The sequence below is a fragment of the Heterodontus francisci genome, chromosome 3, assembly GCF_036365525.1.
Source record: "Heterodontus francisci isolate sHetFra1 chromosome 3, sHetFra1.hap1, whole genome shotgun sequence".
In the NCBI taxonomy this organism is placed as follows: domain Eukaryota; kingdom Metazoa; phylum Chordata; class Chondrichthyes; order Heterodontiformes; family Heterodontidae; genus Heterodontus; species Heterodontus francisci.
The window spans coordinates 93,548,448-93,571,215 of NC_090373.1; positions in this window are offsets into that span (position 1 = coordinate 93,548,448).

Sequence of the window (22,768 nt, forward strand, 5' to 3'; positions counted from 1 at the left end):
CAATTTAAAATAAACATAAAGTAGGCAGCTAAAAATAATTTCCATAGATGCATTGAATAAAATCAGTCACTAAAACTTTACAGTACCTGCCTTTATCACATTCAAATATTTCAGATTAGCATTCCAAAATGCAATACTTTTCTGTTGGAGCAAAATTAACTTTTTTTGCATGTCTCACTAGCCGTTAACATTTGTTTTATAATGTATAATTTATACATCACACACCGTCTTACTGTGTGCAATGATTGAAAACTGAGGGCAGCTCTCCAGACTACTATAGTGGCTTTATGTCACTTTGCAAAGAATTGAATTGAGTTAAATCTAAATACTGATGCAGTGGTCCATTCATTTACTGTATTTGTTACATTGAGCAAACAGAGCCATTGCTGGCGGAAAGCAGATACCATCTGGCTCGCAACATAACCATCCAGCCCACTTCACAAACAGTCAAGATTTGTTGTTGGAGTCATGAGTCACAGTTTCAGCCCATAGTCTGTAATCTGAGGAAGTGACACTGGTGTTTATTTAAAAATAAACACATGCATTGACATCCGTAGGCTGATGCCTTATTTACAAAAGACTGTCAAAAACAAGAGCTTCTGTGATTTACAGGTCTTTGATACTCATGAAAGATTTATGAGGAGTGGTGTTAACTCTTAAATTCGACTCTGGTTGGTTAGTAACCAGAGCTGTTAAATAGTGAACAGCATTGAGGACAGCTTGAGACGCAACCATAGAATGTTGCTCATTTGAAAGCATAAAAATCCATTGGAGTTGAATTGTGATTTAGCGCAAGAGAGACCCCAGGGAGTTTTAGAGAATTGTCTCATCAGGAAATACAAGAGAAGAAGATACAGATTTTGTATTAAAAGGAGAGCATGTGAGGAGTCAGTTAAAGACTGAGCAGAGAACCCACGGATGGGAGTCTTGAACAACAACATTAAAGAATAGGCTGAAGTAAAGGAAAGCCCAGAAAATAAAACCTCTGGAAAAGAAGTAATGTACGACAAGGTGTAAGAAAAGGAAAGGATTCTTTTCGGGGATTAGTTCATACATTAGGGTCCATAAAAACAAAGGACAAGAGAGAGGTGAATTGTGCAAAGAATAACAGGGGGAAACTAAGATCAGAACACACTCTTTGGCTCCATTCTTCCAGAATACCAACCCTCCTTCCATCTATTCTGACATCCACTGAAAAGGCAAACAAACCTTTGTTAACAGCTCATCTAACAGGCAATAGCTGTGATAAGACGGTACTCTTTCAATACTGCACTACAGTGTTAGCCCAGATTCTGGACCCAAACTACAACCTTCCGAGCCAGAGGCAACAGTGTCACCAACAGAGTGAAGATTATACTCACTAATGAACTTTGGTGAGTAAGATCAATGCTTTAAAACAGGAACTGGCGGAAACCAAAGTCTGATGGACCATTCCATGAAGAGGAGGGGTGTCACTCTGGGAAATGGGGCCCCTTGTAAGCAGTGTACGTGGCACACAACAAAATCAGATAGGCTGGCCTCAGCACACATGGTACTGAATACCTCATTCTACAGGAGCAAAGGTTTCTTTCGATTTTGTAGCAACACTCTATGCATGTATTGGCCTCAATAGTCCCTTAAAATTATGGGAAAGAAAGTGATAACGTGAAATGTTGGCCCATTAAAGATGGATGATGGTGAGACACGTTAAATGAATATATTGTATCCATTTTCACAGTAGAAGATAAAACACCAGTGCTAAAAGGGAACCTATAAATAAGTCAAGGAGAGGAACTTAGTGGATTTAATGTAAGTTAAAAAAAGTAATAAAGAAAATAATGGGACTTAAGATAGACAAATCTCGAAATCCAGATAGTTTCCATCCCAAGATATTAAAAGAAACAGGTGAAGAAATTGCAGATGCATTAGGCATTATTTTTCAAAGCTCTCTATATTCAGGAATTGTCTCTTTAGATTTGAGTATTAAAAATGCTATTGCATTATTTAAGAGAGACAGGGAGTAAGGGAGAGAGAAACATGGGGCTGGAACTTTAGGTCCTGTTAGGGGTGGGAACTGAGGCAGGCAGGTGATGAAAATACTGGCATTGATTGGTGTGCCGGGTTCCCATCGCCGTTCCCACAACCAGTGAGTTTCATTAGGGCACGGGGAGGCTGGCCCCAAGAACCCACTTGATCTGCTAATGGATGCAATTAAGGTTTTAAAAGAGTTAATTGAGAACACATTGAGGCACATGTTGAGATTTTGGTGGGGGTGTTCAGGCTGTACACTGGGTCAGGTGCAGACAAGGTACATGGCGGTGGATACACAGCAGGGAGCCAGTCATGGCTGCCTCAACAAATTAAATTGGCGCATAAAAGGGAGAACAGCTGAGGGGGCACTCAACCATTGGCATACAGGTACCATCGGGTCTCCGCGGTTTACAGGGGAAGTGTTCTGTGCGAGCTTGGGCAGTGCAGGGGGTCACCACCTTCCTGGTATTGCAGGGGCATAAGAGAAGGGGGCAAGGCTTCCAGAACAATTGGGAGATCACCTGGACACAAGAAAGCAGCAGCTGGCAATGGGGGCATCACTCTCAGATTTCAGGTCCAGTGGTGATGAGGAACAACAACCTCCATAGGAAGGGCAGAGGTCTGGACATGAGGATAGCAGAGGAGAGGGACGAGGGGCAGGGAGGACACTGAGGCGATACCCTTAGCGTAGGCTGTACCGCCGAAGACGGAGCTACCTGTTCATGTTGGCAAACCAGTATCGCAAGAACACAAGAACACAAGAAATAGGAGCAGGAGTAGACCATATGGCCCATTGAGCCTGCTCCGCCATTCAATATGATCATGGCTGATCTTAGGCTTCAACTCCACTTTCCTACCCGCTCGCCATATCCTTTGATTCCCTGAGAGGCCAAAAATCTGTCTATTCCTCTCTTAAATGTATTCAACGATGCAGTCTCACCAAATGTGGTCTCACCAAAGCCTTTTACAATTGTAGCAAGACTTCTTTTTTTTTCCTGTACTCCTATCCCCTTGCAATAAAAGCCATTTGCCTTCCTAATTGCTTGCTGTACCTGCATGCTAGCTTTTGCTGTTCTTTGTACAAGCACACCCAAGTCTCTTTGAACATTATCACTTACCAGTTTCACACAAAAAACAAAGAACAGTTCAGCACAGGAACAGGCCCTTCAGCCCTCCAAGCCTGCGCCGATCTTGATGCCTGTCTAAACTAAAACCTTCTGCACTTCCGGGGACCATATCCCTCTATTCCCATCCTATTCATGTATTTGTCACGATGCCTCTTAAACGTCGCTATCGTACCTGCTTCCACCACCTCCCCTGGCAGCAAGTTCCAGGCACTCACCACCCTCTGTGTAAAGAACTTGCCTCGCACATCCCCTCTAAACTTTGCCCCTCGTATCTTAAACCTCTGTCCCCTAGTAACTGACTCTTCCACCCTGGGAAAAATCTTCTGACTATCCACTCTGTCCATGCCACTCATAACTTTGTAAACCTCTATCATGTCGCCCCTCCACCTCCGTCGTTCCAGTGAAAACAATCCGAGTCTATCCAACCTCTCCTCATAGCTAATGCCCTCCAGACCAGGCAACATCCTGGTAAACCTCTTCTGTACCCTCTCCAAAGCCTCCACATCCTTCTGGTAGTGTGGCGACCAGAATTGCACGCAATATTCTAAGTGTGGCCTAACTAAAGTTCTGTACAGCTGCAGCATGACTTGCCAATTTTTATACTCTATGCCCTGACCAATGAAGGCAAGCATGCCGTATGCCTTCTTGACGACCTTATCCACCTGCGTTGCCACTTTCAGTGACCTGCGGACCTGTACGGCCAGATCTCTTTGCCTCTCCTAAGGGTTCTGCCATTTACTGTATATTTCCCACCTGTATTAGATCTTCCAAAATGCATTACCTCACATTTGTCCGGATTAAACTCCATCTGCCATTTCTCCGCCCAAGTCTCCAACCGATCTATATCCTGCTGTATCCTGTGACAATCCTCATCACTATCCTCAACTCCACCAACCTTTGTGTCTTCCGCAAAATTACTAATCAGACCAGCTACATTTTCCTCCAAATCATTTATATATACTACAAACAGCAAAGGTCCCAGCACTGATCCCTGCGGAACACCACTAGTCACAGCCCTCCATTCAGAAAAGCACCCTTCCACTGCTACCCTCTGTCTTCTATGATCGAGCCAGTTTTGTATCCATCTTGCCAGCTCACCTCTGATCCGGTGTGACTTCACCTTTTGTACCAGTCTGCCATGAGGGACCTTGTCAAAGGCTTTACTGAAGTCCATATAGACAACATCCATTGCCCTTCCTTCATCAATCATCTTCATCACTTCCTCAAAAAACACCTTTTCAAAAATATTCTGTTTTTCTATTCTTACGACCAAAGTGCATAACTTTATACTTCCCTACATTATACTCCATCTGCCATCTTGTTGCCTACTCCCTTAACCTATCGATATCTCTTTGCAGCCTCTCTGTGTCCTCCCCACAGCTTACCTTTCCACCTACCTTTGTATTATCAGCAAACTTAGATACATTACTCTCTGTCTCTTCATCTAAGACATTGATATAGATTGTAAATAGCTGAGGCCCCAGCACTGATCCTTGTGGCACTCCACCATTCACTGCCTACCAATTTGAAAATGCCCTGATTATGCCTACTTTTTGCTTTCTTTCCATTAACCAATCCTCTATCTATGCTAATACATTACCCCTAACTCCATGAGCCTTTACCTTGCCTATTAACCTTTTATGTGGCACCTTATCGAATGTCTTTTGGAAATCCAGGTTTACTCCATCTACTGGTTCCCCTTTATCTACCCCACTAGTTACATCCTCAAAAAATTCTAATAAATTTGTCTAACACGATTTCCCTTTAGTAAAACCATGTTGATTTGTTCTAATCATACTGTGCTTTTCAAAGTGCATTGTTTAGACTTCTTTAATAATAGATTCCAACACTTTCCTGATGACTGATGTTAGGCTAACTGGCCTGTAGTTCCCTGTTTTCTCTCTACCTCCTTTCTTGAAAAGCGGTGTACCATTTGCCAACTTCCAATCTGATGGGACCATTCCTGGATTTTAGGAATTTTGGAAAAGCATAGCTAGCGCATCCACTACAGTCAGGATTTTCAATTGCTGTTGGGGTTGGGAAGGGGTGTGAGCGTGATTTGAAAATAGCATTCCCGGAGGGCAGCACTGGATCCCGACACCTCTGAACGTGATGCAATTTTCAAAGGGAGGTTTGAGGGGGACGGTTTACTGAGGGACCCACTCCCCTCCAATTAACGGCCTATTAAGCTCCTTGAAGAGCTTGTTAATGGGCTGGGGAGGGCAAGAAGGCAATTTTCAAAGGTGAGATCACTGAAATCAAACAGTCTGTTGCATGTTAGTGCATAGCTGTCAGGATCAAAGCAGGCAGAATGTGAAGTTTTTATTGATGTTGAAAAATTTCGGGAGCAGGGGAATCTTGCGCTGGATTGTGCACTTTAGCTTCCATTTGGCCGTTTGGCCACTTTTGTGCTTGTTGAGGCTGCTGGCACCATTATGGCTACCCACTGCCTTTGCCACTCATGCTCTGTAGGTATCTCCCACCTCCTGGAGATGCTCGGGCACCCAGCTCAATTAGGGCATTTACATTTGAAGATAGTGCTGCTTGAGCAACACAGTTGCAATGTGGGGTCGGAACCCAGAAAATATCCCGGTTTAGGGTTCCCGACCCCGATTTGAAAATCAAGTCCTATGACTCTCCAGGCAGATGGTCACAGAGATTTGTGCCCTCGTGTCACTAGATAGATACAGGAGGAAGAGGAGGAACAGGAGGAAGATGCAGAACACAGAGCTGCCCCAGCTGCACAGGGAGGTGGCCAGGCCCAGCGCAGGGCTCAAGGGTCTCGTCAGGATGCCATCAACGCAGGGATCGTCAGATTCAGACTCGTTTCAGCTGAGCCCCTCTAACCCAGGAAGAACAGCATGGTCTGGAACTCACTTTGAGCTGCTTGTGAGAACACTTCCATTGAAGACACAGCCTGGAACAGATCAACTCTTACCGCAAATGAAAGGTGCACATCTGCCCAGAGACTTGACTGTCACCGTTCACGGACCCTTGCTGCCCTTCACCACTTCATCCCTCTTTTCTTGTCCCACCATTAATAAAAAGAAGCTTACATATTTGACTTCATGTGTCAATATTTACTTGGTGCTCAGAAAGCAAAAAAGCGCACAGTTACAGGTGAAAGAAACCCCAGTGACCCACTCAGTGCTCTGCCTGACGTGGTGGCCTCCGCTCTTGGCCACTTATACATGGTGCTCTTCTTGTGTCTTCGGATGAGGTGGAGGCAGCTTGTGGCTGAAATGCATGTGGCGGTCATGTTCGTCATTGAGGTGCCAGTGGTGGCACCTTCAGAGGCTGTTGTCAATGCAGCGGCAGCCTCCACCACTTGGCCCTGCTGCACATAAGCTCCTTCCTTCAGAGGGGCCAAGAAGGTGCAGAGGTGACCTGTACCAGAAGGACGGGTTGCATCTAAACTGGAAGGGGACCAATATCCTTGTGGGAAGGTTTGCTAGTACTACTCGGGTGGATTTAAACTAGTCTTGCAGGAGGGTGGGACCCAAAGTAGTAGTCTCTCCGATGAGATAGTTGAGGCAAATGTAGAGGTTAAAGCAAGCAAGTCCAGTAGACAGGCCAGGCAGGGGCAGGACAGGGAGCGTGGAAGGTCTGATAGGCTAAACTGCATTTACTTTAATACAAGAAACCTTACAGGTAAGGCAGATGAACTCAGAGCATGGATCGGTACATGGGATTGTGATATTATAGCTATTACAGAGACATGGTTGAGGGATGGGCAGGACTGGCAGCTCAATGTTCCGGGGTACCGATCTTTCCGGTGTGACAGAGGTGAAGGTAAGAGAGGAGGGGGAGTTGCACTATTGATTAGGGAGGACATCACGGCAGTACTTAGAGAGGATATCCCGGGGGGAATGTCCAGCGAGGCCATATGGATAGAACTTAGAAATAAGAAAGGGGTGATCACTTTGATGGGATTATACTATAGGCCCCCCAATAGTCAGAGGGAAGTGGAGGAGCATATATGTAGGGAAATCACAGATAGGTGTAAGAATTATAGGGTTATAATAGTAGGTGATTTTAACTTCCCTAATATTGACTGGGGCTGCCTTAGTGCTAAGGGATCAGATGGGGAAGAATTTGTTAAGTGTGTCCAGGATAGTTTTCTGAAGCAGTATGTGGATGGCCCTACTGGAGAAGGGGCTACACTCGACCTCCTCTGAGGAAATGAGGATGGGCAGGTGGTTGAAGTGTCAGTGGGGGAGCACTTTGGGACCAGTGACCCCACCTCTGTTTGCTTCAAGATAGTTATGGAAAAGGATAGGACTGGTCCTCAGGTTGAAGTCCTAAATTGGGGGAAGGCTAATTTTGATGGCATCAGACAGGAACTCTCAAAAGTTGAATGGGAGAGGCTGTCTACAGGTAAAGGGACGTCTGGCAAGTGGGAGGCTTTTAAAAGTGAGATAGGAAGAGTTCAGGGCCGGCATGTTCCTGTTAGATAGAAGGGCAAGGCTGGCAAGTTTAGGGAACCTTGGTTGACGAGGGATATTGAGGGTAAGAAGGAGGCATATGTCAGGTATAGGCAGCTGGGATCAAGCGAGTCCCTCGAGGAGTATAGGGGATGTAGGACTACACTTAAGAAGGAAATTAGGAGGGCAAAAAGGGGCCATGAGATTTCCCTGGCAGATAAGATAAAGGAGAATCCTAAAAGATTCTATAAGTATGTTAAGAGTAAAAGGGTAGCTAGGAAGAGAGTAGGCCCCCTTAAGGATCAGTGTGGCAATCTATGTGTGGAGCCACGGGAAATGGGTGAGATCTTAAATGAATATTTCTTATCAGTATTTATTTAGAGATACAGCACTGAAACAGGCCCTTCAGCCCACCAAGTCTGTGCCGACCAACAACCACCCAGTCATACTAATCCTACATTAACCCCATATTCTCTACCACATCCCCACCATTCTCCTACCACCTACCTACACTAGGAGCAATTTACAATGGCCAATTTACCTATCAACCTGCAAGTCTTTGGCTGTGGGAGGAACCCAGAGCACCCAGCAGAAACCCACACAGACACAGGGGAGAACTTGCAAACTCCGTACAGGCAGTACCCAGAACTGAACCCAGGTTGCTGGAGCTGTGAGGCTGCAGTGCTAACCACTGTGCCACCCCATTTACTGGGGAGAAGCTCATGGAAGCTAGTGAGTTCAAGGGACGGAACAGCGACATCCTGGAGCATATCAACATTACAAAGGAGGAGGTGTTGGAGGTTTTGAAGCGCATTAAGGTGGATAAATCCCCAGGGCCTGACCAGGTGTATGCTAGGATGCTCTGGGAAGCAAGGGAGGAGATTGTTGGGGCCCTGGCAGAGATTTTTGTATCATCGTTAGCCATGGGTGAGGTACCAGAAGACTGGAGGATATCTAATGTTGTGCCTTTATTTAAGAAGGGCAGCAGGGATAAGCCAGGGAACTACAGGCCGGTGAGCCTTACATCAGTGGTGGGAAAGTTATTGGAAGGGATTCTGAGAGACAGGATTTGTATGCATTTGGAAAGGCATGGTCTGATTAGGGATAGTCAGCATGGCTTTGTGCATGTGAAATCATGTCTCACGAATTTGATTGAGTTTTTCGAGGAGGTGACCAAGAGGATTGACGAGGGCAGGGCGATAGACGTTGTCTACATGGACTTTAGTAAGGCCTTTGACAAGGTCCCGCATGGTAGGCTGGTCCACAAGGTTCAAACACATGGGATCCTGGGTGAGCTAGCAAATTGGATACAAAATTGGCTTGGTGATAGGAGGCAGAGGGTGGTAATGGAGGGTTGTTTTTCAGATTGGAGGCAGGTGACCAGTGGTGTGCCACAGGGATCGGTGCTGGGCCCTCTGTTGTTTGTCATATACATTAATGACTTGGATGTGAATGTAGGGGGCATGATTAGTAAGTTTGCAGATGACACCAAAATTGGTGGTATAGTGGACAGTGAAGAAGGTTGTCTAAGGTTACAACAGGATATAGATCAACTGGGAAAGTAGGCAAGGGATTGGCAAATGGAATTTAATGCATACAAGTGTGAAGTGATGCATTTTGGGAAGTTAAACCAGGGCAGGACATATAGAGTGAAAGGCAGGGCCCTGGGGAGTGTTCTTGAGCAGAGAGACCTTGGGGTGCAAGTACCTAGTTCCCTGAAAGTGGCAACACAGGTAGACAGGGTGGTGAAGAAGGCATATGGCATGCTTGCCTTCATCGGCCAAGGCATTGAGTACAAGAGTTGGCACATCATGTTACAGTTGTACATAACGTTGGTTAGGCCGCATTTGGAGTACTGTGTGCAGTTCTGGTCGCCACACTACAGGAAAGATGTGATTAAGCTAGAGAGGGTGCAGAAAAGATTCACAAGGATGTTGCCTGGTTTGGAGGGCTTGAGTTATAAAGAGAGATTGGATAGGCTGGGTCTGTTTTCCCTGGAGTGAAGGAGGTTGAGAGGGGACATGATAGAGGTATATAAAATTATGAGAGGCATAGATAGGGTAGATAGCCAGAGTCTGTTTCCCATGGTAGGGGTGACTAAAACTAGAGGGCATAGATTTAAGGTGAGAGGGAGGAGGTTTAAAGGGGATCAAAGGGGTAAATTTTTCACACAAAGAATAGTGGGTATCTGGAATGAGCTGCCTGAGGAGGTGGTGGAGGCAGGAACAGTAGTGACATTTAAGAGGCATCTGGACAGGTACTTAAATGAGCAAAGCATAGAGGGATATGGAATTAATGCAGGAAGGTGGGATTAGTATAGATAGGCATTATGGTCGGCATGGACGTGGTGGGCCAAAGGGCCTGTTTCTATGCTGTACGACTCTATGACTCTATGACTCTAAGGCCGATGATGATGATGATGTCTCCCCCTGAGGGGTGGCACTCTCATCCTTCTTGGTGATAGCCTTAGCCCTTGGCTGGTTGGCCGGATGGCTGGAGGAGAGTTCCAGTTGGGATGTAGCTGCCATCCTTTTCAAACATCTCTGCACCATCAGTACCACTGACTACCAGGCTAATTAGTGTTCAGTTCCTGCATGCACTCCTAGTGTTGCCACATATGGCTCTCCGTGAGGTTGGCCACTCTCTCCATGGAGGAGCTCATGTGCTTAAAGCCCTGAGCCATGGTGGTGCACATGAGCTGGATGGATCTCTCCATTCTCAGCCCATGACCTTGCACTGCCTCAGTGAACTCTGATATGTGGGACCAATTCTGCTGCTGCTGGTCTGCGTAGAGACTCCTTTCTTGTGGCTGCCGAGGCCCTTCATCTGTGCCCATCTAAGCAGGGATGTGTCTGTTCCCTATCCTCAAAGGGGAATGGCTGACAGCTGCCTCTGCATCTGTCACCTTCTCTTGCTCACTAGTGCTGTGCTCGTTACCCAGTGCCACCCTGTCTATGTGTGTGTGAGGACCAATTGAGCTGATGTATCTGAGCTACTGGAGGATGTGCTTGCAAAGTGTGATGGCATTTGACCTGGTGATGGTACAGGAATTGGTCTGTGCACCTTGATGTCAGAACCTGTGGGAGACATATGAAGAGATCATGGGAACTAGCCTTTGAGAGCGGAAGCCTCTGCAGAGCTGAGGCTTTCCAATGCAGCTGAGTCTTGGATGGGATGGAGTACAATGTACCCCCTTAACGTATGCATTCCAATTTCTATTCACCCTCTCCACCAGGGATGCCTATCTCATCTTTCCTGACTTGCCTGTGGTCAGCAACCCTGGTGATCTCCATGGCTCCCTCTTCCGTGGTGGTGATGATGTGAAGGATGGGTTGCCTCCAGCAGTCTGGGCCCTCTCGCAGGTATTGTGAGCCTATTCCTCCTGCTGGACAAAAGAGAGAAAGAGATACATCACTGCTGGCCTCGATGGCCAATGCTAACAACTCATTTTCATAAGAAGCTGCATGTATCAGTGCTGGCAGGTCCCCCAGCAGCACTATGGCTCTGGGCCTTGTTGAGGGATCAATAAGTATCCTGGACACACATTCCTCCCATGTTCAGGAGCAGCATGTACCCTCGGACTTCTCAGCTGGAGTATCTACTGGAGGTTGAAAACCCAAAGGCCTGTCATGAGGGCTTGGTGTTGCACTCACCTTGCCTGAGCAAATTTTTGCTGCACTGGACCCAGTTCCTGCTGACGATAATTCATCTGCTCATGGTTTATGCCACCTCGATCCAGGCCTGCTTGGCTTGGGAGCATGGCCTTCTCCTGCCACCCTCTGGAAAGAGGACGTACCTCCTCTCCCTCACCGCCTTTTTAAAATTTGTTCTTGGGATGTGAGTGTCGCTGTCAATAAATGTCAGCATTTATTGCCCATCCTCAATTGCCCTTCAGGAGGTGGTGGTGACTGCTTTCTTGAACTGCTGCAATCCATGTGGTGCAGGCACATCCACAGTGCTGTTAGGGAGGAAGTTCCAGGATTTTGACACAGCGACAGTGAAGGAACAGTGATGTAGTTCCAAGCCAGGATGGTGTGTGGCTTGGAGAGGAATTTGCAGATGGTGGTGTTCTGCTGCCTTTGTTCTTCTCGGTGGTAGAGGTTGCAAGTTTGGAAGGTGCTGTCATAGAAACCTTGGTGAGTTGCTGCAGTGCATCTTGTATATGGTACAAACTGCTGCCACTGTGCGCCAGTGGTGGAGGAAGTGAATGTTTAAGGTGCTGGATGGGGTGCTGATCAAGTGCACTGCTTTGCCTTGAATGGTGTCAAGCTTCTTAAGTTTTGTTGGAGCTGCACCCATCCAGGCAAGTGAAGAGTATTCCATCACACTCATGACTTGTGCCGTGTAGATGGTGGACAGGCTTTGGGGAGTCAGGAGATGAGTTACTCGCTGCAGAATTCCCAGTCTCAAGCCTACTTTTGTAGCCCATTCTTTTCATAAGGCTACTGCAGATAAGTTTCTGGTCAATGGTAACCACCAGGATGTTGATAGTGGAGGATTCAGTAATGGTAATGCTGCTGAATGTCAAGAGGAGATGGTTAGATTCTCTCTTGTTTGAGATGGTCATGGCCTGGCACTTGTGTGGTGTGAAAGTTACTTGCCACTTATCAGCCCAAGCCTAAATGGTGTCCAGGTCTTGCTGCATATAGGCACGGACTGCTTTAGTATCTGAAGAGTTGTAATTGGTGCTGAACATTGTGCACTCATCAGCGAGCATTCCCATTTCTGATCTTATGTTGGACAGAAGGTCATTGATGAAGCAGCTGAAGATGGTTGGGTCTAGAACACTACCCTGAGGAATCCCTGCAGCAAGTTCCTGGATGGAGATGATTGGCCTCCAACAACCACAACCATCTTCCTTTGTGCTAGGTAGGACTCCAACCAACAGAGAGTTTTCCCCCTGATTCTAATTGATTTCAATTTTGCTAGGGCTCCTTGATGCCACATTAGGTCAAATACTGTCTTGATGTCAAGGGCAGTCACTTGCACCTCACCTCTGGAATTCAGCTCTTTTGTTCATGTTTGGTCGAAGGCTGTAATGAGGTCTGGAGCTGAGTGGCCCTGGCGAAACTCAAACTGAGTGTCAGTGAGCAGGTTGTTGCTAAGTAAGGGCTGCTTGATAGCACTGTCAATGACACCTTCCATCACTTTGCTGAGGATCGAGAGTAGACTGATGGGGCAGTAATTGGTCGGATTGGATTTGTCCTGTTTTTTGTGTACAGGACATACCTGGGCAATTTTACACAATGTTATGTAGATGCCAGTGTTGCAGTTGTACTAGAACAGCTTGGCTAAGGATGTGGCTGGTTCTGGAGCACAATCCTCAGTACTACTGCCGAATTGTGTGGGGACCCATAGCCTTTGCAATATCCAGTGCCTTCTGCAGTTTCTCGATATCATGTGGAGTGAATAAAATTGGCTGAAGGCTAGCACCTATGATGTGGGGACCTCAGGAGGCCAAGATGGATCATCTACTCAGCACTTCTGGATGAAGATGGATGCAAATGCTTCAGCCTTGTCTTTTGCACTGATGTGCTGGACTCCCCATCAGTGAGGATGGGATATTTGTGGATCCTCCTCCTCTGGTTAGTTTAGTTTAGTTTAGTTTAGTTTAGAGATACAGCACTGAAACAGGCCCTTCGGCCCACCGAGTCTGTGCCGACCACCAACCACCCATTTATACTAATCCTACACTAATTCCATATTCCTAACACACCCCCACCTGTTCCTATATTTCCCTACCACCTACCTATACTAGGGGCAATTGCTAATGGCCAATTTACCTATCAACCTGCAAGTCTGTGGCATGTGGGAGGAAACCGGAGCACCCGGAGGAAACCCACGCAGACACAGGGAGAACTTGCAAACTCCGCACAGGCAGTACCCAGAATTGAACCCGGGTCGCTGGAGCTGTGAGGCTGCGGTGCTAACCACTGCGCCACTGTGCCGCCCCCATTGTGTTGCCCCCATTGCACTGTGTTCACCACCATTCACAACTAGATGTGGCAGGTCTGCCGAGCTTTGTATGATTGCTTAGCTCTGACTATAGCATGCTCTTTAACTTCCACGTAGTCCTGCATTGTAGCTTCACCAGGTAGACACCTCATTTTTAGGTATGCCTGCTGCTGCTCCTGGTATGTCCTTCTGCACTCTTCATTGAACTGGGATTGGTCCTCAGTGTAAATGGTGGTAGACAATTAAACAATTAACCGGAGGAGGAGGCTACAAAAAAATCACCTGGCTTGTTAGTAATGGCAGAGTGAGGGATATGTCAGGCTATGAGGTTACAGATTGTGATTGAATATAATTCTGCTGCTGTTGATGGCACACAGCACCTCATGGATGCCAAGTTTGAGTTGCTAGATCTGTTCTGAATCTGTCCCAATGATCTGTCTGCATCAGACAACATAATAGAACTTGCTACAATGTCTGTCTAAGTTATTTCAATTATTTGAGGAAGTCACTTGCAAGATGAATAGGGGAGTGTCTATGGACGTTACCAAATGAGCATAAAATATTTGATAAGCTTCTGCACAAGAGATTATTAGCAAAAATTAGAGCATATGGTATTGGAGGTAACCTTGTGACATGTGTTGGCATTTGGTTGGGATGTGGGGGACAGAGAGTAGGGATAAAGGACTCAATCTTTGAGCCCCCTCCCTCTCTTTCACTTGCTCAGAGACTGTTACATTGCTTTCTTTTGCCAGTTCTGATGAAAGGTCACAGAGCTGAAACATTGGGTTGAATTTTACCAAGATATCGATGCTGAACTCCGTGGCAGGGGGGATGCTGAAGATGGGTCCAGAAGAGGCCTGCCACAGACCTCGACGCCAGGAGGGCCTGCCCCAATCTTCCCGGCGGTGGTGAGGCTCTGTGGCGCAGGACTTCAATTGAAATACTTAAAGTAATAAAATGAATACATTTAAACGGACTTACCTGCAATCTTGAGGGCCCGTCGCGATCTTCGAAGCGGTGGCCGGCACTCCTACGCCTTCAATTCCCCATCCAGGGAAAGGTGGCGTGATGCTGGTGGGGAGGGGGGTGGAGGTAAGATTTTCAGTGTGGGGGGAACGGGGTCAAATAAATGTAATGGGTGTAGAGGATGATTGGAAGAGTTTGAACTTCGAACTTTGTGCAGTTTGGTGGGGGGGAAGGTCAGATATAAAAGGTAAGTGTTTTGGCGGCGGGGGGAAGGGCAAATAGTTATTGAGGTTTGGGAAAAAGGTGTTAGAAATTTAGTTAATAAATTTTGGGGGGTATGCCCGTAAAAATTTAAATTAGGCAGCAGCGCTGGCTGCCTTTTAAAAATGGCACCAGCGCCTGTGCACAGGCAGCTGATGCCATTGCCAGGACGGACAACCGCCCCCGCCACGTGATTGAGTGGGGGGGGGGGGGGTGGTGCGGGCCACATCGGCTATTTAAAGGATCCGCTGCGTGTGAGCTCTTAAAATCGAGCCCCTTAACTCTGTTTCTCTCTAGGCAGATGCTGTCAGACCTGCTGAACATTTCTGGCACTTTCTGTTCTCATTTTAATCTTTGATTGGTTGGACGTGAGAACTGGTGTCCCCAGGCATCTGCACTGGGGCCTCAGCTTTTAAATGTATATTTTAATAACTTTGATGAAGGAATAGAGAGTTGTATATCCAAGTTTACAGACAACACCATGTTAGGAGACACAGTAAGTTTTGTGGATGGGAGCAGAAGTTACAAAGTGACATGGACTAAATGAATGAGCACAACTATAGCAGAGGCAGTTCAATGTGAGATCATCCACTTTGGATCTCAGAAAGGTAAATCAGAATATTTTCTTAATGGTGATAGATTAGGAGCTATGCAGTCTAAAATAATCTATGTATCCATGTACACAAACTACGAAAAGTTCGGGCACAGGGACAAAAATCTATCAAAAAGGCTAATGGAATGTTTGCCTTTATGTCCAGTGGATTGAAGTATTAAAGTGAGGAAATTATTGACTGAATTCTAGAATCTAGCAAGCTGAAGCAAATCCTTATCTTATTAAGCTGACATGATGTCACCAAGCACTTCCTCGATGGCCTTCACCTCAAATATTTTGAAGGGCTGCTCCTCATAGCAACTGCAGAGTCAGCCAACAGTGTGGGCTTTTTGCTGATGGTCACCAGCACACACCTCCTTTGAATTAAGACTAAAGAGATCCTTTGAGCATTAGGAGGTAACATGAGGGGCAGCTCGCTGATCAGCTAGCATCCTACTTGAGAGCATGCAAGTAATTGCAGAAGCAATATGGCGAATTAGTGGGAAAACGTGTCAAATTTGTGTGAGTGAAAGGAAGACGAACACCTTCACCTATCTAATAGGGTTAAGAAATTACAGACGGCATACTGTCGGCAGAGTACATGCATTGTACAGAAATCCCCTTATTTTTACTGTTACCATTAGTGTGCCCTGCCATGGCACTGTTCCTCAGTCTAGAGAAATTCTTTCTTATCTGCTCCCACTAGCAATTCATTGAGGAGGGAGCATTCACATGATTGGCTACTTCCTGTCATGTTTTCTGTAAACTGGGGATATTTGAAAGACTTCCTTCTGCACCAAAAATTGGCAGGGTTGCTTCCTCCAATAAAACAATCTCTTCACTTAAGGGAGCAGTTCTGGAAGCATCTTCAGACGAACTGTCCATTAAGTGAGCCTCCACAACAATTGCTGCCTCCCTTTACATTTAAAGAGCTGCTGCACTTCTGGATTCCCATCCCTACAGATGACTGAGCTCTCCTTGCACACATGTAAACCATGCAGGGACATTATTTAAATTATGGTAAGTAAAACCACTGACCACCTCCAGGCGCGTATCCATTGTCTCTCGAGATAAGGAGGCCCAAAAGAGAGAGAGAGAGAGAGAGAGAGAGTAAGTAACCTACCCATAGAATCCTTTATGATGAAGAGCTAAATCATCCTAATTTCTGCAATTCTGGCAACAAAATAACTCAGGGTACAACTGAAATCCCTGCAAACAGTAGGGATAGGTATAAATATGAAAACATTTGCATTTCTTTTGACTTTAAAAATACTGTATCAGAATTTTTTTTCTAGTATTTACATCTAGATTTGTGATGAAATGTTCTCCAAACTAAATTTGACAAACAGCTACTAAAACAAGGCCTATGTAGCAACACTGGTACCTTCAGGGAATTGAAATTGAAAACAGATGTTTGATGAATACCAGGTGATTTTTAGAGCTGCTCCACATATGTTGCTAGTCTAAGAATGGCTGGTTGTCATGTCACACTCTTAAAGGAGAAAATCAGCATCACAGACATTAACTGATCTGGATACCAATGCAGAGTTCTTTGTTTATGATAGTGTTCTTCATCTGTGCAGATGCAAGACAATCCTCAGCTATGCAATGACTCTTACCTGTCACCATTGGCTCTTAGGAGTTGACATACCAGGCTAACTTCAGAGCTAGCCCTATATACAGTAAATACAGCACACCTGAAAAATCTATTTTAGTGGGCTTGGGATTTTTAAAAAAACATTGTTCTTGTATTTCTTTTCCTTTTTTTCTGTGTTTGTTACTTCAACGAATAATGTGAATTAAATTCTATGGAGATGGTTAGCTCATCTGCCAGTGAGTTACATCAATGAGGAACACCGTTCAGAGAATTACACAGCATGTCATTCTACTGTTCAAAATTTCCCCTCTCCCAGATTTAAACTTTTTCCCTAAAGTTATTCTCTTGCGAGAAAAACGTATTGTTTTTACAGCATGAATCTACTCCAATTAGCAACAGAGGGAATTGTCATAGTTTTAGGGGGCACTTTGAATCAATGGGTTCCAGAAGAGTCAAACACCAATATCATCACAAAGACATGAACCATCTTTTCACATTGCACCCCAACAGAGCTGACTTCCTTTATTTTTCAAAATTTTGGGTGTGAAGATGCTTGGAATGCGATCCTGATGGTTATGCTGGGATTGTGCCCATTGTTGCCTCCAACCTTGACTCCTCCTGAGTTTGCACGTTCAATGGGTGGACATCTAATTGGCATGGAGCAGGTGGGCATGGGTGCCAACACAGTGTGCCTTCCATGCTCCAAGTGACTAGAAACTCTGGCCACTTCTGATAAGCCGGATCCCGACTGAGTCACTGAAATGGGAAAACCAAGCGTAGGGAGGCCCCGCCCCTGACTCTGCCCCTCCTATTGACATTGAACCTTCAATGGGTGGAAGTTCTGCCCCTAGGAAACAAATATGAAATTCATCGACCCAGTAGAACCCCTGAGGAATTTCTTGTATCTGTTTGAATATATCTTCATGTGATATAGTGCAAACTAGTAAGATCAGAACTATATTGCACAAACTGTTCTTCTTCTCAAGAAAAATGTCCTCCCAATCACATTGCAACAAAACCACATCCCAATTGTAGTTAGATAAACCTGCCAGCACACACCCTATCTCAGCTCAGAATGCAAAGTATTGCTTTAAACTCTATGAATTCTGTGGTGAGTGATGAGATTCTTTTAGTAATAAAACCTTAGATATTGCTGTCGACCTAAGGTGTTATGTTGGCAGCAATTCAATACTGATGTCCAGTAACTGGGGAGTCTGTCATTTTATGCGAATTTCACCCATTGTATCACACTTAGGAAATCAGTTCCACTCCATCAATGTGCAACCGATCCTAAAGCTCCAGCAACACTTAACCCAGGTCAATGCCTGATTGAGCTCCCAATTTAAATATATTTCTATTTTTCTTTTCGTTTCCTACATTATGCATGATTTCCAGTTAAAAGGAGGAAAGCCCAGGTGACTCCGCCACTAGACTGGTGCAAATGCTGAGCAATGTAACAGAAGTGCCAGTGTTCTCTGTGTCCTTGTGCTAAAGCACCTTGACACCACTTGCTGACTTTCCATTATGGCATTTGGCATATTAGGATTTATGGGCCTACTTGAAAAGGCTACCATGTAGCAACATATGTGATCAACCAAAAATCATTAAAAAGGTGAAATCTTTTGTACAATTTTGGGAAAAGTTTGCTTAAGAAAATCGAATTTTCTTCTAAAAAGCCCAGATCGTAGAATAATGGGCTATTGTAAATATTACCAGGTGAAAACCACCTTAAGTCAGTGATGATCTGGTATGTGCAGAATGGTACAACTCATATATGCAAGGACAAAAATCTTAAGGCAAATAAAAACTTTCTTGGCAAACTAGTGATATGTTTAACAGGCTCTGATGGTACTAATCAAAGTAAATTAATAATGAGAGGCAAACTGTTGGAAATCAAGCATTGGGGTATGTTTCTAGATGTGATTTTGATTCTTCAAGTTAATTTTAACGTGAAACTATTACAGTCTGATTCTCTGTTCTGTAGTTTCAGGTCAGTTCCATATTTAAAGTATCACTTTCTGAAAACAGTATTCCATATTTTTAAGCAGCTCATACCAGTCTGGATATAGACTTAGACTGAATTCGATTCTGTTGCCATTCCGTTCATTACTGACAAGCACAGACCAATAAATATTCTACAGTCAAATTCTGTTACATTTGTGTCCATTTTGGGGTAACTACATATATGTTTTCTCAGTAAGAGCTACAGAAAAATACTAATATTAACACATCTTCTTTAAGTTATATTTCCAATTTAATACTGCAGTATCCCTTTCAAATTTACTATTTGTTAATTTAATTAACTCAAGTTCAATGAACTACACTCCTTACTTCCAATTTGATTGACTACTAGATTTCTGAACAAAATAGAACATAAGACTCACAAAGTGACAGCTAAGTGAAGTAATACAGGCAGCTAAGCATTTACATTGCAGCACTATTCACAATAAGTTATAGGGGCCAAATTTAACAGCAGCTGCCCAATGTAAACAGGGTGGTAGCAGGCTGAAAGTGGTATTGGGTCACTTTGCACCCTGCTTCTGATGCTGTCATCTTGGTAGTGGCCTTTACAGGGGCAACCAGAGTGCCTACCTGTTTCCTTCATGTGGCTGCTTTTCATATTCCATTAGGGGCCCTATGTTGTACATGGGATTTTGATAGCAATTTTGAAGTACAAACGAGTGGAACATGCACATTACTCCCATTTCCACACCAGCAACAACAACTTTCATTTATATAGCGCCCTTTACATCATTAAACATGCCAAGGTACTTCACAGAACAGGACAAAGCAACCCGCATGATTGCCACCATATCCACCACCTTAAACATTCACTCCTTCCACCACCACCGCACTATGCATGCAGTGTATTCCATCTACAAGATGCACTGCAGCAACTTGCCAAGGCTTCTTCGACAGCACCTTCTAAACACACGACCTCTACTGCCTAGAACAAGGACAGCAGGTGCATGGGAACACCACCACCTGTAAGGTCCCGAACATGTCACACACCAGGCTGAATTTTTATTATCCCGCTGCCAGGAGTTGCAGTGAGTACGCAAAATGGTGGTGTCCCACCTGTGACATCAGCAGCCGCACCGCCGCAATTACACAGCGGGTGCCCCCCACCAATGATGTGGTGGGGCAGCAAGAGAGACGCCATTCGCAGTGTCACCTGATGCTGGAGCCGGTGTTGGTGCCATCTTTAAAAGGCTGCCAGCCCTGCATTTGCATTAATGTGCTTTCATCAATATCTCCCTGAGGTTTCGCTTCTGTGTTGTTTAAAAATGTTTTGTTCCCTGTAAGCAGCACCCCTGGGCATTCCTCTAATGATGGCAGATGTCCGAGCAAATAAATAATCCACTTGCTGAGTTCTCCATCCCCTTCACAAACAAATCACTTGCAGAGATCGTGCCCCTGCCATAATCAAACCACTTGCTGAGTTCTCCCACCAATCCATTTCCCCTAGATAACACCACTAAAGTTACTTACCCTCTCGAGGCACCGAGGACTCTCACCTCAGTGGCACCAGCTTTTTAAAGATGTGAAAATGAAGGCACATGAGTGCCGCACGTCCGACACAAAATTGCGAATGCCTGGTGAGATCGCAATGAATGACATTAAAATGTATGCTAAATAGTGTTTAACAGATGAAAATGATCATGCCGTCGTGTCGGGACAGAAGTGCCACCACGGCACTTCGCTGCCTCCGACAGAGTAGGGAAGTAGCATTATGGTGTCAGGTTCCGTGGTGGACATCCCCACGCAGATTCTCCACCCTCCCCCTTGCCTGAAACCCCACCTTCCAGAGGACCATAAAATCCAGCCCACCATCTTTACTTAGAACTATATCACCATCCATTCATCATCTCTGGGTCAAAACCCTGGAACTCCCTCCCCCTAACAACACTGTGTGTGTACCTACATCACACAGACTGCAGTGGTTAAAGAAGGGAGCTCATCACCACCTCTCAAGGGCAATTAGGAGTAGGTAATAAACACAGTCCTTGCCAGTGATGTCCAAATCCCATGAACAAATAAAACAAAGTTGACACAGAGCCACATAAGAAGATATTAGAACAGATGACCAAAGGCTTGGTCAAAAAAGTAGATTTTAAGGAGTGCCTTAAAGCAGGAAAGACAGGTAGAGAGGAGGAAAGGTTCAGGGAGGGAATTCAAGATCTTGGGGCTTCAGCAGCTGAAGGCATGATTATCACTGGTGGAGCAATTAAATCGGTGATGTTCAAGAGGCCAGAATTGGGGAAGCGCAGAGATCTCAGAGGGTTGTAGGGCTGGAGGAGGTTACAGAGATAGGGAGGGGCGAGCCCATGCAGGATTTGAAAACAAGAATTTGAATTTTTAAACTGAGGCTTTGCCAGGCCGTGAGCCAATGCAGGGCAGCAAGCAGAGGGGTGATGGGTGAATGCGACTTGGTGCAAGTTAGGATATGGGCAGCAGAGCTTTGGATGAGCCCTTATACCTGAGCCAGCTTGCTCAAAGTGTTAGCCACATATTCCCATTCCACTGCCCTTTATTTTTCAAATAGTTATCCACTTCTTTTTTAAAAGTTATTGTGGATTCTCTTTCTGGTAGGACATTCCAAGTACTAGTAACCCTCTGCATAACAATATTTCACCTTTCCACTCCCTTCAATTTTTTGGTTTTGTTGTACCTAGAAATGTTCATTGTATGACTAGGAGTATGTATTGTGTAATATTGAAAATATAACAGAATGACATTACTTCAAAAACTGCTTAAGTGCTTTCCTGTTTACCACAATACTCTAATTGTATTTAAAATGTTCATAAATAATTGACAGAAGGTAATGCTGACGTCGAACTAAAAAAAACTGGGAAGCTGTGAAGAAAGTTCAATAAAGTTAGTCAATATTATTTATTTCAGGTTAATTTATTTTGCCAATTCAAAAAATTTTGTATAGAATATATGTACAATCTCCCAGTTTGCCTTTTGAGTTTTGAGATGTGGATTGTATTTTCTGCTATTGTTTCCATGGTTATTAATGAGCGACTGCTGCCAAACTTTGCAGTGCTGTTCACATCATGTGACCGGAAGAGTGGGCCTATCAGTCTCTTGATTAGAGACTTTGTTTCAAAAAAGTCATATGACACAAAGAGACATATTTATAAGGAAATAATGATGAGTCGTTTTAACCCAACTTACTTGGCAGGAAAATGATGGAAATGGTTCAATTGCTTGTTTTATGCCCCACCTAATTTTACTCTTCATTGACTTTGATGGGGAGTAAAACCTCTAGGATCATCCTGGACAAACCCAGGCTCCCTTTTTTTTTTACTACCAAATGCCTCCACTGCCAGAGGTGCTGTCTTTTTGATGAAAAGTTAAACCCATCTGTCCCCTCAGGGGATTTAAAAGATGCCACAGCACTATTCAAAGAAAATCTGGGGAGATCCGCCAGAGTGCTGAAAATATTTATCCTTTAACCAGATTCACTATATATATTTGGTCATTTATCTCAGGGCTGTTTGTGGGCGCTTGCTGTGCACAAATGGACAAGCTTGGGCAGGATTTTTAGCCCCCACCTGGGGCCAGGAACAGAGGCGGGTGGGCGCTCAAAGTCACGCCACCGGCTGGTGTGCCAGTTCCCAGACTCCATGCCACTACTGGACCATTTTCCCAGAGGCGGTATGGGGGACTGGGGGTGGCATGACTACCATCCACAAGTGGCAGGTAGCCAATTGAAGCAATTAAAAGGCCTATTGAAGACTTTTTGAAGAAGGCCGACTGGGATTTTCCAGTTGGCCTCTGGCAGGGGAACAGTTTAGCTGCCTGGTGGTGGGGGCCCTCTGCATGCCAC